Genomic DNA, 21,052 nt, shown 5'->3' with positions numbered 1-21,052 from the left:
GTTCACACTCCCCTGGGGGGCACACTTTGGGTGTACTCTCAGGCAAAACAAATTGCCGATGCTATTATCAAGGGAAGGACCTAAGCCCAAAGGAAATATAGCCTTGACCCGCACTCCAATGTTTTTCTTTTTCGAATGACAGACGTTGAGTGGCTCACTCGAGCCAATGCTCATCTTGCTCTCTCCCTAGAGGGGTTTCTAAGCCATATTGACTGCCATTACGGGCTATCCAAATGGACCGTCATGATATGGTGACTTCCCCTCAAAATGCCTTCTCTATTTTCTCCTACACCTTTTCCTGGCATCCTCCATGTTTTTACTGATGGAGGTATAAAGCAGGCTCTGCCTATGCACCCTTTGATGAGCAACAAAAGACCACGAACCAACAAAGATTTCAACCTTGTCAAGGGTCGGCACAATATAAAGAAATGTTCACTGTAATAATGGCCCTTCAGGACATTCAAAAACCCTTTAATTTGTATTCTGATGGCCTATATGTAATTATCTTGCTCCCTCATATTCCCCAGACACATATTAAGTGGGATGGAAACCCTATTTTCCCCCTTATGGTTACTTTTAAGGGCCTATTAGAAGGACAGGGAGACCCTATTCATATTCAACATTGAGAGGGCATTCAAAACTTCCTGGGTTTTTATCCATGGGCAATAATTGGGCAGACCAATTAGCTACTGGCCCACAAGCATTAATGTTACAAGAGGCCACCCATTTACATGATTTAATCCACATCAATTGGAGAGGTCTTCAACATAAATTCCCTCAGTTTCCTCTAAAGGACCTCAAAAGGATAGGACATACCTGCAAAACATGACAGCTCTTCTTAAAAGTACTCCCTTTACAACCACCAGGGTTAAATCCCAGAGGCCTCAAACCCAACATCCTCTAGCAAACAGATTTTACTCATTTCCCAGCTTTTGGTAAGATTAAATATATTTTTGTTTCTATAAATACCTATTCATGAACATGTTGGGTCACAGCACATAGAGGAGAAAAGAACTAAACATTCACAAACACATTTTCTTCAATGCTTTGCCTCCTTGTGTCTACTACCACAAGTTTAAACCGATAATGAACCCTGTTTTGTTAGTATAGCAATGTCAGTTTTTTGACAGATGGCATATTAATCATACTACAGGAATTCCCTATAATCCCCCAGAACAAGCAATTATAGAAAGAAAGCACCAATGTCTTAAGGAACAATTATTAAAACAAAAAGGGGGAGCTAACCCCCATATACAGTTATAGATAGCTTTATTTACCATTAACATTTTTAAATTTTTCAAAGATGCAAATGAATCCAGATTTCAGAAGCACTGGGGACAATTAAACCCTAAGCCCCAAGGGAAAGTCAGGTGGAAGGACCCTCTGACACAACAATGAAGAGGACCTTACCCCCTGGTGACCATGGGCAAGGGATTTGGATGCATTTTTCCCATAGAGTAGACAGCCCCCATTTGGATCCCGGCGAGGAACCTTAAGTTTTTACCCATTACCTCTATACACGAGGATGCCCAAGGATAAACTAAACAACAAGGAAAGAAAATGGCTACTGTGGTCGTGGCTTGTGTTTAAAATGGGAAAGCTAAAAAGATAACTATTAACCATCCCCATGGGCAACCAGCCCTGGAGAAACTCTTATGTTCCCTAACAATTGCAGATGGTGATACTGCAGCTGTTGGCTGTCCAGACACTCCCAGTCCCAGCAATGGCCCTGCAGAATCGACATCAACCTCAACTGGTAAACTGGGCAGTGATCAGCAATGGCAATGGAGAAATCATCAATAGCACCAAGCATGATAGGGTGAACTCTACAATGATTGGTTGGTTCCTTTTCCTCCCCTTCCATGCGGCATGGTTTTTTTGCTTGCTGTGTGGTAATAAACAAGTTCCTGCTTGATTTGACTCCCTGCTGTGTCTGTCTCTGAGGCTATGGGAGGCTGGGCAATGAGCGAGCAGTGCGCTTACCTTTCCTAGCAACCAGTCCATATTCCGCAGGACAGACGAAAACCCAAAACTTTTACATCTCTTGGAGGAGTTTTCAACATACATGCTACCTTTGAGATTCTGTTTCCATATCCAGTCACTTTCTAAGACAATGGGTTTTTGTTCTTTAGCATGATTTCAGTGGGACAGTAACCAACACATAATGTATTACTTAATGGATAGAATAAAATCTCATAGGAAATTGTTTTGGACATGGAAGTTATGGTTATACTTTTAAAAAATAGCAAAAGAGGTAAAGGTTTCATTAGAGCTTGTAAAATGAGTATGAAGTCTTGACTTTAGACATGCCAAATTCTTACCCTGGCACACACTTAAATTCCTGGGGGTACTGGAGGATTAAACCCAAAACCCTGTACTTGTGAAAAAGCATCTCTACTACTACCAAACTTGCAGATTATAATTGGATTGATTATTTTGAGGTAGTATCGCTCTGCCTTGGCCTTCTTGAACTGTGGTCCTCCTAACACAAGCCTAAAACATTGCACCCAGCAAATGGTTAGAGTTTCTGAAACTTCTTTGTGTGTCTGGGCTTGCCTGGAACTGGAATTCTCTAATCTCTGTTTTCCAAGTAGATAATATTATAGCTTTGAGCCACTTTATTCAGTAAAAGTATACAATTTCAAAATATCTTGATATTACCTATATCTGTGCTTAACATATAGAGCTAGCCTTAATTTTCTCCCTCTTTTGTTTAGCACTCTGAGCTGGAAACATTGGCTTTCTTGATACACATAGCTTTTTGGTGATGGAAACCCATCACAATCAAAAAAATCTCCCAGCTGGGCGATGGTGGCTCACGCCTGTAATCCTAACTTCTCAAGAGGCTGAGATCTGAGGATCGGGGTTCAAAGCCAGCCCTGGCACTGTAGCTCAAGTGGTAGAGCGCTTGCCTTGAGCTGAAGAACTGAGGGATAGGGCCCAGGCCCAGAGTTCAAGCCCCACGACCAACCAAAAAAAAAAAATCTCCATGTCAAAAATCAAGGAAAAGAAGTCTTCAGTTTTGAAAAAAAAACTGATCCCTAACTTATAAATGCAGTATATTTATTGTTAGTCAATGCTTTCTTAAGTATAAGGAAGAAGGCAGAAATGTGAAAGATGTCAGGTCTCACTTCATGTTAATTTCCTTCCTTAAGGCTTGTTTTATTAAAACCCTGGGTGAATATTGGTTGGACTGATTGGTAATCTTCTCCAGGAAATGAAGCTGATTTTAGAAGGCTGATGGTGTGTGAAATAAAGGAATGATGAGAATGAGCACAGATATTGTTACAGAATGAGCCGACTAGGTTAATTGCTGAACAGCAAAACAAAGCAAAGTTTCAAGTCTGATGATCCACATTGGAACATAAATAGATAGATACATATACAGATACAGGTAAATATACATATACATATACATACATACATGAAAAATTAAATCTCCAGTAAAATATAGAAAAACTTGGCGTGACAAATATTAAACTAAATCAAACTGGTTTTAGGAAAGGTACAGTAAAATATCAACAGTTTAGCATAGATTTTTGTAAACAATGAAAATTCTTCCTTCATTATATACTTTGCAAATATCCTTAGTAAATTTTAAAGTTTTTTTGTGTAAATACCGTACAGAGGGGTTACAATTACATGGGTAAGGTAATGAGTACGTTTCTTATCAAGCATTGTTACTTCCTCCTTTGTTTCCCCTTACTATCCCTTCCCATCTTCCCCTCCTGACCCTCCTCCCCACCCGGAGCCGAATTTGTAAATTTTGTTTTTCTACTTAACATCTTGCATATCTCATTGTTAAAAGGTCCACCTGTCCTAGCTGCTGCAAATAGAATGATTAGGTATCTTTTGTCAAAAAGTTCATATTTGTGGAAACAAACACCAGCAGTGGTAACTTTTTTTCCAGTCCTTGAATTCTGGTTCTGGGCCCTGAACATGGTTATGCTGGTATAGTTCATGTGAGTTAGTTTTTCTATTTATTGGATTACTGCCCATGATGGTAATTACTGGTTCTTAAGGGAAATCTATGTTCAGAATATTGAGGAATCTGCATACTGCATTCCAGAGGGGTTGAACATGTGTAATTTCCCACCAACAGTGTAATGGAGTTCCCTTTTTGCTACATCCACATCAGCATTTGCTATTGTTAATTTTCTTGATAATGGCCATTTAACTGGGACGGGGTAGAATCTGTCTTGTTTACTTGTAGATATATAGGCAGCTTTGAGCGACCATAAATGAATGAATCTATGAAACCTTTATTGCTCTGAGTGTGCATTCCTTTCTCTTAGTATAATTTTCTCAAGCCTTTCATTTTCCTTAAGACTGGTGAAAAGTCATCCTTTTTGATGGGTGAATAGAATTCCATTGTGTGTATGTGTGTGTTTGGGTGTGTGTGTGTGTGTGTGTGTTTGTGTGTGTGTGTGTGTGTGTAACATGACTATATGCCCATGAGTTCATTTCTAAGCATTCTGTTTCAACTGAAATTGTGTAATACCATAATAAATTCAGATTACTTTCTCTACTGATTTGAAGAATATTGTTGGGATTTTGATGGGTATCGCATTGCCAATTGTTTGGGGGCAGTCAGTATTGCAGTTTCCAGAATGTTAATTTTTCCAACCAGGAGCATTGAAATATTTTCCATTTCCTTGAATTTCCCTCAATTTTTCGTTTTTAGATTTTTAAAGTTTTCACAGTAGAGGTCCTTCACATTTTTAGTTAAATTAATTAATTCATAATTTTTTGTTTTGTTTTGCCTAAATTTGTTTGATTTTGAGGCTAATATATATGTGGGTTGTTTTTTGGATTTCAGTCTGGATCTTCCCATTGTTGGTAACATAGGAAAACTACTGATTCTTGTGTTTTTTATATCCTGCTTCATTGCTGAAGGTTAGCATCACCTTTACTAACTTGATTGAGAAAGCTACAGGGTCCTTTAAATACAGGATTATTTCATCTGTGAAAAGGGATAGGTTTTCTTCTTCCCTATTTGGATCCCCTTTTTGTTTTTCTCTTGCCTATTGCCTTTGCTAGAAAGTCCACTACTATATTGAAGAGTAGTAAAGAGAGTGGACATCTTTTTCTCATTCCTGATTTTAGTGTCTTCATGCCTCCACTGTTAGGTATGTGCTTATTCTCTCTTAGTCATATACATACACTATTATACTGAGGAAAGTTCCATGTGTTCCTAGATTCTCAGATCTTTTAACCAAAAAGGGGTATTGGATCTTTTTAAAAGCTATTTCTACATGCACATAGACGATCATGTGGTTCTTTTCCCTGCTTCTGCTGATGATCTCTGTTATGTTTATTGACAAGTATATTGAATCCAATTGTATCCTAGGATGAACACTGTTTGATCATAGCATACTTTTTTTGTGTGTTAGTTGCTGAAATTGGTTGGTGAGAATTTTATTGAGAAGTTCTCTATCAATGTTTATCAAAGACTTGGGTTCATAGTTCTCTTTCTTTGATGAGTCTCTATCTGATTTGGGGAAGAGTCTAATTCCAGCTTCAAAGAATGTGTTTGATAATTCCATTTCCCTTTCTATTCCATTGAAGAGAGAGATCTGAGTATTGTAAGTTCTTTGCAGGCCTTAATTTCATGGTAAATCCATTGAGTCCTACATTTTTCTGTTATGGGAAATTGTTTATTGAAATTTCATTTTCATTACTTCTTATGTATCACTTCTTGGTTCAGGTAGAGTATAGGAAAGCATAAATTTTTCCAGGATTCTCCAGGTGATTGGCATATGGTTTTCAAGTACTCTCATATAACCGTCTCAATTTTGCTAATTTATGTTGTGGTCTCATTTTTTTCTCTAATTTTATCTATTTGGGAGGGTCCTCTTAGGAGCTCTTAGGAGCTGTGAATCATCTACTCAATATATTTACATTGTTCTCTGGTAGGAAGCATGTCATATAACCAGTTCTTGTTCTTCTTGATCTTTTCTGTGGAGGATATCTTTGATTAACTTCCATCCTGCTGATTTGGTGGAGATACATTGTTTCAAGTTTTCTTTGTCATGAAATATTTTTATATATCCTTTTACTGTAAAGGAATATTTGGCTTGGGACCATATTCATGGTCCATAATAGTTTGCCCTTAATGTGTGTTATATATCATGCTGGCCTCTTCTTTTTGTTTTTACCATTTCAGCTAAGAAATCTGTAGTTATTCTGACAGTATATCCTTTATAAATAATCAATCTTCTCTATGGCAGCTTTAAGAATCCTTTTCTTGATTTCTAATGATCCTCTAATGGATTATGATGTGGTGGTGGGTTGTTCTTTTCTAGAATTCTCTGCTTGGTGTTCTAAAGGCTTCTCTTCTCTGAATGAACCTGTCTCTTTGGATGTTTGGAATGTTCTTAGCTAGAATTCTTTAAAATGTTTCATGCTTCCCATCCATTTAGTGTCCTGCTGTTCTCCTTGATACCAATCTAACCCAAATTTGATCTTCTCAGTCTTGAAGTTCTGGCAAGATCATTTCTTATTCTTTGGATTTGTTCTAAATGCTTACTTCTTCTTCCCTACTAGACCTATTTGGTCTTTGACCCCTGAGATTATCTTCTATGTCATCTATTTGCTGTGGAGACATTCTATTTTGTTTTTGATTTCCCTGTCTTCTAATTGGTCATTTTTTCTGGCTTCTATCTGTTTATTAAAGCTTTGGTATGGACTTTCCTTACATCCTTTCTTTGGGTGGCGGGGCGGTTGGAAGGTTTGTTTTTTTAGCTATGTCTTTTCTCATATCTTTTAACTAGGCATCCATTTTTTTCCTTGGACTCCCTTGCCTTTTCAGAATTTATTTCTCTGTTTGTAGTCTCCATGAGTAATTTTGCTAATCTATAATTGGTCTTACCTTATCTATAGTTTGTTTTGTATCTTTTCATTAATCACATTTTTCAGCAGTATTTGTAATGAATTTTGAAAACTATCTTCTACGTCCTTAATGGTCTGTTCTAATGCGTGGTTATTTACTGAGTGAATTATACTACTTTGACATCAATTTTCTTGTATTTTTCTGATTTGTTATGTTCACTTGGGGGATTTCTTTTGGGGCATCTATGATCTTAAGAGGTGACTCTTTATGTTCTTGGTTGAATTGCCAGGTGTTGTTTTGATCTTCTGTTGTAATTTGTTTTTCTGGAATTAGGTTTTTGTCTAGACCATTAAGTGTAGGAGTAGAAATCAATTATGGGAAGATGTTGTGATGTTAATACTTGTGGCTCCAGTGACAATTCGGGCTCTACAGTGGTATCTTGAATTGTCTCTGCGTATGGATTTGGCTGTCTCCATTGTACACTTCTGTTCCTGCTTTTTTCCCATGTGGACCTTTTATTTCCGCACTGCAGCTGTACTTTTCAATATGTTGGCCACCACCTTCACAGCAGGCACCTGCCTGGCTGGGCACCTTTTCAAAGATTTCTGTTTTCTTGGAAGTCATATAAAATCTTCTTTTGAATTGTATATCAATAGGTAACTATAGCTGATTTGGTGTGGCCCTCTAGAAGTGGAGTACCCTCTAGGATTCTAAAGATCTGCTTCATTAGAAATAGCTAGGGTAATTTTCTGTTGCTATTGTGCCATTGGTTTTCCTCTTCCTGAGATTTATTTTATTTATTATTGATTTTTTTCACATAATTTAGGATTTGTGATGGTGGTATCAGGTTATTTTTGTTTTTTGTTTATGTTAATTTGATATAGTGATTTCAGGCTTGTATGAAGAGACAGTAATAATATTAAATGTATGTTATTACACTGAAAGAAAGATAGCAGATATTTTAACCTATTTACTACAAGTAAATTAATATTAAGCAAAGCTAATTAAAATAATTCCTTCTTTACTCTTCAGAGGATGAATATAGTACTCTAGGATATCTTGGAGGAAAAGACTTTAGACTCATTACAACTGATGCCTTACATTGATATAACTGGCTAAACTTCTTCAGAAAGGCAAAAGGTTAATTTCTTTCATATTAAAAATTATAAAATGATAATATCTGCATGTTGAATTGTTTTTCTCTGTTATTTTCAATTCCATTCTTCATCCATTAGGTTTCTAGGGCTTTGAATGACCAATTCCTTAAAATAACTATACTGCTTATGATGTGATATAAATCTCAGTAATATTTTTTTACTTATAGATTTTTTATTGTGAAAATACCATTTCCCTTATTGCAATAACTAGTATAAGTGTGAATCAAGCAGAAAAGTAATATTAATATGAATTTTCCTCTGAGTCCCATCTTAAGCTACATTCATATGAAATTTATGCAGTCTCAAGCAAAAATCCTGACAATTTTATTCGTTTCTGTTTTAATCAATAAATCCATTTTCTTTAGAAATATGTTCTCATCTTTTATATTGCTCCAGTAAACATCATGTATTTCTAGGACTTTTACTGAAATAAATATAATGTATGGAACATGAAGACAAGCCCCCCTTTACACTTTAAAGTAAATCTTTGGGGACTATTTTATATATAAAATTAAACAGTGCAGTGCACATGTTTATATATGAATCATCTAATGGTTGAGTCAATTAGAAACCAGAACTACCTTATTACATCAAGTCTCAATTTACTTAAAGGCACCAAAATATTAGTGCTCATGAATATTACTGACTTTTAAAAAATGACTAGTCACAGCAAAGTTTAGTTTTATTTCAAATTTAAAAAGTGAAAATGACCACCAGATTTGCTGTCAATATCCTGTTTCCAGGAATACATTTATTCAGTAGAGAAACAAAAAATAAGGGTTTGTCACATAGAAAGACAAATGTAGAAACAGACTGTCTTTTTTAAGATGATAAATATTTGCAAATCATGTGATTTATTCGAAGATACTATAGAAATTCATAAGAGAAGTTGTGATGAGAAGAGACAAGTTTACAATAAATGAGTCTACAGAAGATGATTTTGTATCTCTAACACACATCCAGTGTTCTACATTTTCACGCAAACTCCTGTTCCCTTACCTCAGTTCCTGATCGATGTTCTTCTACTTTCATGATGTCAATTCTTAATAATATAAAAAGGTGGGTATATTTTGGTTTCTAGATCCAATAAGTTTTAGTATTTTGGAATAGTAGTATGAATTCATGGAGTTTGCCTTGAATGTCAAGTTTGAGGATACTGTATTCCGAACACTGTTAATTGGCCTGAAACAGCCAGGAACATACAATGAATATATACACAAAGTATACTAAGAGCAAGGGACTTGATTTCAGAGAAACGTGTAGGTCCAGGCAAGATCTTCAAGAAAAGAAAAACCAATGGAGCAAACATCAATCAACTATCATTACAAAGGAACTGAACTGACCTCTGATGTGTCTGGGTGGTAGCTGTGTGTGTGTGTGTGTGTGTGTGTGTGTGTGTGTGTGTGTGTGTGTGTGTCTGTTTCTATGTCTGTGTGTGTCTGTGTGTGTCTGTGTTTGTGTCTGTATGTGTAGAGAGAGAAAATTTTAGTGTGGCTTCCATATTTACAGCCCATAGAGCAAGAGAAGGTGCTCATATCAGAGCTCTGATACCACTCATCACTTTTTACTGAGAAAAAACACTTGCTTAATCTGTACTTAAAAAGAGAAAAATAAACTAACATCTTAAATGACTGCTTTGAGGATTAATTGGTATATTGAAGGCCAAAGGGAGGAATTGGAGATCAATAACTGTGATTTCAGGAGTCTCCTGCTATGTATTTACAACTGAATTACTAATATGCTTAATAATATGAAATATATGATAGAGAATTAGATAAGCCAGCAAATACAAAGAACTAATGATGAGACCGAACTTTTGAGCAGGGTTGTCACATCTTTTAGAAATGTATTTCCTTCATATGCACTTCAAATTTTGTGGATTACCCTGTGTGACTAAAAGGTTAGAAAGTACTGTAGAAATGAGAATTCCTGTTAGCCAAGTAGAACGAGCTCATGATCCCATCCTCACGTTACAAATTTCCATTTCATAAAGAATCTCTTTTAGAATGCTTTTATTTAATATAGTTCAGCACCTCACCCTTCCCTTTTGGAGACAGGAAAAAAGATAATTTTTGAATATTATCTTACATAAGTTAGTGTGTACAGGCATGATTTGTATCCTTACAGAAGTTAGTATTAAGTGAAAATAGGAATCACGTCACAACTAAAAATATAATTAAAATCACATAACAAGACTAGATGTCACAGCATTTTGTTCATGAAAACATAGATTAGATTAGTTGCAGAATTTCTGTTTTGAGATAAACTTTATATTAAAGTATAATGCACTTTACCTAAGGATTGAAACATTTTATTAAAATATATTTTAATATATTTAATATATATAATATATATTTAAGATATTTTAAGATATTTTTGCTGCATAATTTTAAGAAGAAAATGCTCCCAAAGTAATTATTTTTCTTATTATTTTCCTGTTTCCATGTCATTAACCTCCAAATTAGAAATCCAGGTAAATGATTTGATTTAATTTAAACAAAAATATTATTGAGTATAAGGACCTTCTACTCTCTACATTCATCACACTAAGATCATCAAATATGGTAAGATTGAAATAATTAGATCCTGTGTGCACTATGTTAATATTATTTACAATGTGAGTGAAATGTTTAAAAAGTAGTATTTATTTTAGGTTAATTGCCTTGAAGAGACAATGAATGATATAATCAAAACCTAAGAAAGATTAGATTTAAAATTTAGAATTCAGGAAATGTTTTTTACCACACTGTTTACTGGAGCCTTCACAACAACCTCATTAGATAAGTTATGTTACTGATGCAAAAATCCCAGAGGTTAGACATTTACAAATAGAAAAACCATGTCATTCTGAATATGTAGGGTTACATAACAAACATAGAAAATTTAGCTTTTAAATAACTGAATATAGTAATACATTTAATTGCAGGGAGAAAAAAGGAGATAAAATTGCATTTATTTTGAAAAGTAAACATAAGTATTCATTTGAATAAAAGACAATGTTTAAAACATCACCCATTCAAGAAACAAAGATGCACATTTAGCAGTTTTTTTGCCAATCATGTTCTCTAAACTTACTAGAAATACTAGATTAGTAAACCTAAATCATTGCTTTGTAGGGATATAGAAATTTAGTTTATTAAAAGTCATGACTACTTTTTCTCAATTACTAACTGATTTATATTTTTATCATGGAATTTTATTTGATATATTTTTATTGATTAAGTTAAATAATTGGCCAATAGCAATATGAATTATGCATGAACAAAGTTTATCTAACACAAGTATTTTATTCACAAGACATATTATGGCTCTCTTAAAGAAGACTAGATGACAGTGTGTTATTTACTTATTAATTTTTAGTTATTTTGTTAATGGTTATTAATTGTCAGAAGCGGCAGTTTCCTTGTGCTCTTGCCAAAATATATTTAAAGCATTTGATTATACTCCCTCTATTTCCTTTTCATTACTCCTTCCTCCAAAGTTTGCTGTTTTTTACATAAAATTACATTTTTAAATATGCACATGTAATCTAAATTGGAAGATTTAAGGTGAACTGCAATTTAATTCAATATGTACAGTGGATTAACAGGATGAATAAAAACTTGAATATTTTTTATTATCTTCTGAATTGGGCTATTATTTTTATTAAGGTTAGGGTTAGGATCCCAGACAGAATTAGAATTAGGGTTAGAGAAAAAGAAAATTTAAGTTCAACACAAGATGGCCCATTGCAACAATGATACTCACAACACACTACATTGAAAATGAACTTTACACCATGGGGACAGAGGAGTGAGAGAGGTGGGAGAGGAAAGGTATAGTGCAAGAACAACAAAGAAGAGAGTAACAATGTTCAACAAGAAGTGTACTCATTACTTTACACATATAACCATAATCCTTCTGTCAGCCTCTTTTACAATAACTAAAATTAAAAAAAAAAAAGTTAACTAAAACCTGACAGGAAATAGAAAAACACTTAAAAACTTTAGGTTCAAAACGCAAGTAAAAATGCAAGTAAAATTTTGACCTACATGCCTAGCAAGATTTGGGATAAATGTGAAATAGAGGCTTGCTATTAACATTTTGATTCAGTTACATGTAGGTTTAGGATTCAGCAAGCTGTTTCAGGTAGAGCTGGGGTTAGGATGAGAAAAAGATGTAAGGTATTGTGTAAAACTGCAATATATTTTAAGAAGAATGAATGATATCAAAGGTAGAATGAATGAAAACCAACGTCTGCGTTACTTTTAACATTCAGATATGATTTGGTTTAAATTGTGAATTGCTGTTTTAGTTCTTGTTAGGGTTAGCGAAGGATAGCATTAGGGTAAAATTTAGTTTTCCACTAAGAAGCAGAAGCAATAAAATGTGTGATTGAATAGAATCCAGACAATTTTCCTTACATTAACCATTTGTTGTTAATTCAGATTGTGATTAGGATTAGGTTTCTGATTAAAGGGGGTTGAGGAAAGAGTAAAGAATTTGGTTAAACTGGTGGCTTGCACTTATTATCACAGCTGCTCAGGAATCTGATTTCTGAGGACTGCAGTTCAAAGCCAGCCCTGGCAGGAAAGTCTGTGAAACTCTTATGTGCAATTAATCACCAGAAAACCTGAAAGTGGTGCTGTGGCTCAAGTGGTAAAGTGCACACCTTTAGCTAAAGAACTCAGGGATCTTGCCCATGCCTAGTGCTCAGGGATCGTGTCCAGGCCCAGAGACCAAACCGCATGCCCAACAAAAAGAAAAAAAAAGGAATGGGTTAAATGTGAAGTAAATTTGAACTTATTTTAGGTTCTAGGAATTCAGGAAAAGCTGGGATAATGGAAGTACAATGTATTTCATAATATCAGGATTTGAGATAAATGGGTATAATTACTCCTCATATGAAACAAGATAGGTTCAAAGTTAAGAGTGAGAAAATCTATAGGGTTTAGGAAAACCTGCAATTTATTTCAAGAATTACAAGTGGAATTTCAGTTAGGATGACACAAAACAAGCATTTTTCATAAATTTTAGATTTGGGATACCATTAGTGTCAAGGTTATGGTTAGGATTCTAGCCATGTTTAGGGTGAGAGTGTAGGAGAAAAAAAATGAGGGTAAAATTGAAGGTAAATTTCAGATTAAGCCAGGTAAGAATTAGAACGAATGTGAACTAGAGAATTGCTATTAATATTAGAATCTACTTACACTTAGGCTTATGGTTATTCTCAATGTTCCAGTTAAGATTACATAATGGTTAGAAAATCCCTAAGATATTGGGAAAAAAAATTGAAACTCATGTTTGCAAGGCTTATTTGAATCAATTAGGATGAGTGAAAACTAGTTTGCTTGTGTTAACGTTAGTATTGATATATAATTTGGATTAAGATTAAGGTCAGTATTTTGTTCTGATTATGATTATTGTTATGAGTAGGAAAGTTTTTAGTATAAAATTCAGTTTTCAAGCCAGGCACTGGTGGCTCATTCCTGTAATCCTAGCTACTCAGTAGGCTTAGATCTGAGGATCACGGTTCAAAGCCAGCCCGGGCAAAGAAAGTCTGTGAGACGCTTATCTCCAATAAACCACTAGAAAATCGGAAGTGGCGCTGTGGCTGAAGCAGTGGAGCACTCTCCTTGAGCTGAAGAGCTGAGGGATAGCGCCCTAGCCCATTGTTCAAGCCCCATGACCGACCAAAAAAAAATTCAGTTTTTACTAACAAGTAGAAGCAAAAATGTGAGACTGAATAGTAACTAGAGCATTATCATTAAAAATAGCCAAGGAACATACTTGAAAAAAATTTAAAAAGTAATCGCAGACACTCCTGTTTTAATCAGTTTCCATGAGATTATACCTTAAAATATCACGTTTTTTTAATCATTAAAGAGCAATAATTAAACTTTAATTAGCAGTGAAGAAAGGAACAGAAAACTGTGTTTGAAGACAGCTTCACTTTGAATAATTAAACATAAGCATAATGGCTTTGTCTTGTTTTTTCTATGTAATTACCAAAATAATAAAGAGCAACACCCAAAGACAGGAAAACACCTAAGCCAAAGCAATAAACTTTTGTATGTAAAATAATTGTGATTGGGCTGGGAAGGTGGCTCAGTGGTAGAGCGCTTGCCTTGCAGGCCTGAGGCCCTGGGTTTTATTCCTCAGCACCACATAAGCAAATAGAAAAAGCCAGAAGTGGCGCTGTGGCTCAAGTGGTAGAGCGCTAGCCTTGAGCTGAAGAGCTGAGGGACAACGCCCAGGCCCAGAGTTCAGGCCCCATGACCGGACCCAAAAAAAAAAATAATTGTGATGGTCTAACTCTTTCAAAGTCAGGCTTGGAAAGAGGAAAAGTGTATTTGTTTTAGTGTGAACAAGAAAAAATATAAAAATCCTCTATTAATGTTTTACATATCTTGACTAGGATGATTCGTGTTGGAGAAGAGGAAAGATACGAAAAAGTTCAAGATTGTTTGACTATTCCCCAACAACATTCTTATTTATCAGCTATAGCAACACAAGTAGCCTTGGTTATTCTTAGAATCATGCTTGTTTACATTTAGAAGCATTATTTTTTGCTGGGTTATAAGCTGCAAACCCTTGAGTATTAATAAAGAGTCATTTTCTAAGAGAGGAAAGTTGTTGTGAAAACAAACATAAAATATCAAAGACTTAGCATAGTGGAAACTATTTTGTAGCTATATCACAACCTGTAGGTGTAGATTTTGTTACCCATGGTTCCAGGGGACCCATTTTTGTTATCTTCTTTGTCACTGTCTAGTGATCCTATATCATCCTATACCATCCTGGGATTGCTGTATCTTTACTGGATTCTCTAATTTCTGTTGGAAAGTTAGGAAGGATGGAAAATTGAGTTTCTGTTTCTGTTTTACTTTATTTTATAATACTTTAGAAACTGTAACTCAAAATGACATAAATTATCTTTATAATATTAGGAGACAGATTTCATTTCCATATTCTTACCCTAGCCTTATACATAACTTTAGTACTTTGATCCCCAAACGTGAAAATAAAGATAGGGAGTTTCTTATTTAAATGTTATTTAGAATTTGAAGACTTCATTAATGCAAGGGCCTTAGTAGTATATCCTTCATACATGTGTACAAAGCCAGTGGCAAATTTTTCTTATTCTCAGAAACTAGGATATGTGATGTCTCTATAGTTGCATCAGGAAAAGGCTGTAGCTGAGTTAGTGTACTAAACCAAATCTGCTGTAACAAATTTCTACAAGTTAATTGGCTTGAATAATCCGTATTCATCATTTTACAGTTCTAAAGGACAGAAATCTAAAAGAAGTCTCACCACATTAAAATCAAGCCACCTACAGGGCTAAAAGATTTTTTAGATGATTCTAGTGGAAAGGCATTTACAACCTGTTACGCTTTTCAGAAATTCAGGATCTGGGTTGTTGTCTTTTCCTTTATCTTCTAATGTAGCATCTTTACATCTTTCTGATGGTTCTTACCTGATCATTTCTTCTTTGAACTACAGCTGGGATTTTAAGTACCCATTTGAGTTATGCTTCCCCCGTCTGGTAATTATTCAAATTCGTGTTCCTTGGGTAATGAGAGATGAATATTTTACAAATGTATATATATATAGAGTGCATATCTACATTTGAGGGATTAGACATTTGTGGGATGAGAGACATTATTGGAAGGAATTTTACTGCCAACCACAATGAATGTCTAGCACTTTTTTCTATTATAACTAGTTATCCGTTCATTAATTTTGAACAACATATTTCTTCAATGAAATATAACTAGAAAAAAAGTTAGTTCCTGAAAGCAATTAATCCTGATTAAAACAGTGTCCTGTACTAGAAATCTTAAATGCAAGAGGGCAGCTCCTGAAACAGTTCTGGCACTCTCACTTTTTATACATTCTGCTACAATCGTCTCTTTTCAATAGGAGTTGATTGTTATTATTTTGGAATTATGGTTAATATTTATTTGACTGCTATTTTTAAAGAATGCACCACCCAATTCTGGTTCTCTTTTTGTAACATTTTGTGTCTAATCTATTTCTGAAACAGAGCTATTTGAATTACATGAACTGCTTATTGAAGTTGAATCAGTGTGCAGAGGAAAAGAAAATAGATGTCTCTGTGGATATGTCACATTAAAAATGTACCTACAAGCTATTTAACTTAAAATCATCTATTTTTCATTATGTTTAGATTCTGATAGAATTTAGCCTCTCAACTCACACAGTATTAATGCAGTTTTATTTCATGCCTCTCAAAAGCAAACCACAAACTACTATTTATTTAAAATTTATTTTTTTTAGTTTTAAAAATTTTTCTTTAACAAACTATATTTTTTAAAAAGTTAGCCCAGGCAAATGTTTTATTAGATATTTAGAGTCATGTTCAGACTCTATGGTGGAAGCCAGAAAGAGAAAAACATCATGCTTTTTTTCTTCCTTGAGGCACTCTTATTTATTCATCTAATTCCAAAAGAATGAAATTTTTGATTTGAAGCCTTTTGCTTGATATTCACAACGTGTCATTCTTCCTTTATTAATAGAAGAATTTGGAGAAAGGATGAGACTTCACACTAGAAAAAGGGGAAGAGGAAAAGAGAAATAGAAATCTAGATATTTTGTTCTTCCTCATCTCAATCACAAGGTCTGGATAATGATTATGGATACAATGGTTTAGAGTGATTAGCCCCATCTATAGAAAAAAAATAACCTCATAAGTGATCACATGGAGAATCCTTATTTATAAAAATTGTAACAATTTCGAACAGGAAATGTTATATATTTGCTTAGTTCTTGTTTAGTATTTGTTAGATTCTGACGTGCTATAGTCAACTATCATAAAGGTATACAAGAATGGTAGGAAACTAACATCTTACTATCATATTCTAATATTAGCTTAATTCTGCCTGCGTTATATGTATGAGGCTGTATTTGAGTTTTGCCTCAATTTCACATGCTATATTCTTCCAGTATATAAGTTGAAAGAAGACTCCTTCTGAAAATATTCTATTTTTATAGCTAAGGAAAACAAGTCAGCTATTAAACACAAAGAGACAGAAATCTTCCCCTAGAAATAGTCTTTTACCACTTCTGTTTCATTTTTGTAAACTGAAGTAAGTAACATGACCCATCTTGACATTGCAGAGTAGAGGTAAATTTCACCTACAGGAAGCTGATGCAGGATATACAGTAAAATGCCCAGATATGCAACACTTGTTATAAAGAGGGAAAAAAAGAGAGCTACAGTACAATCAATCAAACTTGCTATCACAAGTCTCTGCAGGAAGGAAGCTATTATGTTCCTTTGTTTCTAAAATTACTGAGATCTTCAAATCATGTCTTTTATGCTTGGATGTTACAGGAATTAGAGAACATTTGACCCTGAGACAGCATAAAATCTCAAAGAAAGTTGGAGGAAGTATTTCAATTCTACCTTTTGTTCTCCAAGAAAAGAAACCATTTTATAGACAATACTTTATACTTTCTTACCTAGTATCTTTTTTTTCCAGAAATGGATTTTGTTAATATATGTGATTATCCACCAGAATAAATGTCATCATTTATCTGCATCTTGTGCAGACAGTATAGTCAATTAGATGTAAGTGGGAGTTCATCAGTAGCACTTTTTAAAAATGCAAAAAAATGTGGACAGGGAGCCAATATACATATTTTTCCACCATCACCTTCCACATCCTCCTTCTTCCTTCCTAGGAAACACACCCTATCAATAAAAAGACTTAGATATTTGGCTCGTGACCTTGAAAGTGGAAGCAGAATATTAGGGATGTCGGAGATGATGGTCAATAATGGTTTACATAATAATGTCACATGCAACAGCCTTATGAGTCCAGCAGGCCTTAACACTGTACTTCCTTAGTGATGTGATAGGAATGTCAGCTTTACTGGACTTAGTATTGTTTTCCACTTCCTTTTCTACCACCTGGCCTAAATTATAATGCATAGTAATGGAATGAAAAAGTAATGTCATCTTAACCAAGTCCCATTGTGACAATGAGATGTATAAAACATTATATTGAAAAACGAACTTTACAACTTTGGCGGCGAAAGGATGGAGAATCAGTGGGCAGGGATGGTAAGGGGAAGGAGGAGGCACCAATGCTTGCTAAGAAATGTACTCTTTACCTTGCTCATGTAATTGTAACCTCTCTGTACGGTATTTTCACAATAAGAAAACGTATTAATATAAAAAAGTAAGAAAGTTATTTAGGGCTTTGGGAATGTGGCTAAATGGAACAGTTATTGCTTAGCATGAATCAAACCCTAGGTTTAATTCCTCAGTCCCACATAAATAGAAAAAAGAAAACACTGAAAATTGAGCTGTGCCTCAAGTGGTAAAGTGTTAGCCTTCAGACAAAAAAAAAAAAAAAAAAAAAAAAAGCTCAGGAACAGTTCCTTGTACCTCAGTTCAAGCCCCAAGACTGTCAAAAAAGTCATTTAGCTAGTAAATGAAAAATAAATAACCCATATTTGGAATATAAAATTGCTCATTCCACTGATACCTAGCAATAGTCTGTAATTCATTTCTTTTATCTATATTAGAATAGTATTTTTTAAAAAAGGGCAGGGAAGGTGGCTCAGCAGTAGAGCGCTTGCCTTGCACGCATGAGGCCCTGGGTTCAATTCCTCAGCACCACATAAGCAAAAAGAAAACAGTCGGAAGTGTCGCTGTGGCAAAAGTAGTAGCGCACTAGCCATGAGCTGAAGAACTGAGAGACAACGCCCAGGCCCAGATTTGAGGCTCCACGACTGGACCCCCAAAAAACAAAACCAAACAAACAAAAAAAATGTTCTGTTAATAGGTCATGGCAATTAATGCCAAGAATGTGATTAGATATCAGGTGAAGATTAATCCTGGAAATTCAAAGATTCCAGGATTTTGAGTGGTCACTTCTAATCACAATTAGAAGGGTCGTCTATGTGAGATTTGGAAAACTTTTTGGTAAGTAACGGCATCAAAAAGGCATAAGATAATTAATAGCTTTGACAAAAGAGAAAGAATAACTCCCCATGGAAAGAATAAATGATAATATTACCTAAGTTATACCACAAACTGTTCTAGGGAACCATTTTTGGTTATTGAATACCTAGTTATCAACTATGCTTATTCCTCATTGCCTTTAGCATTCTAGTCACTTAGGCTAGTTCTTAATCTCTGTGTGATAAATTGTATATCCTTCTATGTTATTCTTTCATATCTTACTTCCTTTGCTTTCTAAAAATCTTAGTCTTTTTTATTTCTCTATGAACAATTTCTGATACTAAGTCCACATACACAGACAGCAGAGGATGCTAATGTAAGAGTCCCAAAACACATGAGTCATTAATGTAACAACATGGAAAAGGAGGATATATTTATTGCTACCTCAATTTTTCTGAAATGCTGCAATGTCATCATTGATTGAAAAATCGATTCTTTGTCTACATAGTGTCATTAAGTGCACATCAATGCAAATATAAGCCGGAAGCTGGTGGCTCAAACCTATAGTCCTAGCTACTCAGGAAGATGAGACTAGAGGATTGTGGTTCAAAGCCAGCCTGGTCAGGAAAGTCCATGAGACCCTTATCTTTAATTAACCACCAGAAATCCCGAAGTGGTGCTGTACCTAAAGTGGCAGAGTGGCAGAGTGCTCAATTTGAGCTGAAGAGCTGAGGGACAGAGCCCAGGATCAGAGTTAAAGCCTCATGATCAACAAAAAAACTGCAAATAGGACTTTGAGTATCCCCAAAAGGAACAACGAAGTCAATAGTAATCTTTCCAAACAGAAAAAAATAATTACAAACTGATTCAGTGCACCTATTTTTGCTGAGTTATTTAAGTTATGGCTTCTTTGCTGGACATATTCTCTTCTTTTAAAAATTGTCAAATATTAGCTTTATTATATTTCTTGTTTCAAAAGAGAAGTCCATACAGTTGATGTCACTTGGCTTTCTTACTGTCTCAGTTCAAAGTCAACCCGGGCAGGAGAGTCTGTCAAACTCTTATCTGTAATTAAACACTAAAAAAGCCAGAAGTGGAGTTTTGGCTCAAACAGTAGAGTACTAAGTTAGGGTACAGGTGTGCAGGAAAGACAACTATACAGGGACAGTGTCCACCCTCTGTATTCAAGCCCCAGAACCAGCACAAACTAAACAAACAAACAAGAAAATGAAAAATCCCACATATATCTTTGGGACCATCCTTAAAGCACTGGTTTGAGAAGAGGCTCCTTTTGATGATCATGCTCTCTGGATCCTGATTTTTGGAATCCTTATTGCTATGGAGAACTCAGGACCAGACTAAAGAAATGGATAACTGACTCCTGCAATAGGAGAACCATCTCAGGAGAGAAATATCCGTGCATAGGACACTATAAAACCTGCATGTCTTTCTTTCTTTGCAATAGGACACTTTTTAAATAAAGTTAATTTCTTTTATTCTATGCTTGCCTATAAATGGCATATTGTTTCCTTTTGTTATACTTTCAACTGGAAGTTTACAAACAAGTTTTATATGAGTAAAGGACACACTACAAAAGATCAGGGACAGAGTTTCCTTCAGGCCTTGGATTATTTTCTTGTATAGTAAAAAAGGACAGCACAAATTAACTTGAAGTTTGTCATTTCTCTATGTTCAATTCCTCTCTTGGGATCAGTTTCCACTTGCAGTAACAGTTCCTTCCACATACTTCCTGTAACAATCTGTGATGATGCCCCAGGTAAAACGAATATTTTTTGGCTTCATTTAAATAGCACAAGCACATCTTTGGACATGAGGTAACGTATTTCAGAGATAACTTCGTAATGAGAAAATATGTAATTTAAACGTTTTATAAAACATTATCCATGTACACATGGCCGTATAAGATGATGTTAAGTGAAATGTACCCCAAGATATGGACACAACTTGCTTTTTCGTTCTTGCTATTGTTTTTAATGTATCTAACATCTACTATGTGATTTTTTTCTTGCTCCATGGTATAACCCTGTTTTCACTATATTTGATGTCGGCGACCTGCATCTTGCGTATACATTTTTCTAATGTGGGGAGGGGAGGGGAAATAACAAAAAGCTGAAAAAAGAATAC

The sequence above is a fragment of the Dipodomys spectabilis genome, unplaced genomic scaffold, assembly GCF_019054845.1.
Source record: "Dipodomys spectabilis isolate Male_0828 unplaced genomic scaffold, ASM1905484v1 ptg000562l, whole genome shotgun sequence".
Classification (NCBI taxonomy): domain Eukaryota; kingdom Metazoa; phylum Chordata; class Mammalia; order Rodentia; family Heteromyidae; genus Dipodomys; species Dipodomys spectabilis.
The sequence above is the reverse complement of the archived record's forward strand: the minus strand, read 5'-3'. Positions refer to the sequence as shown.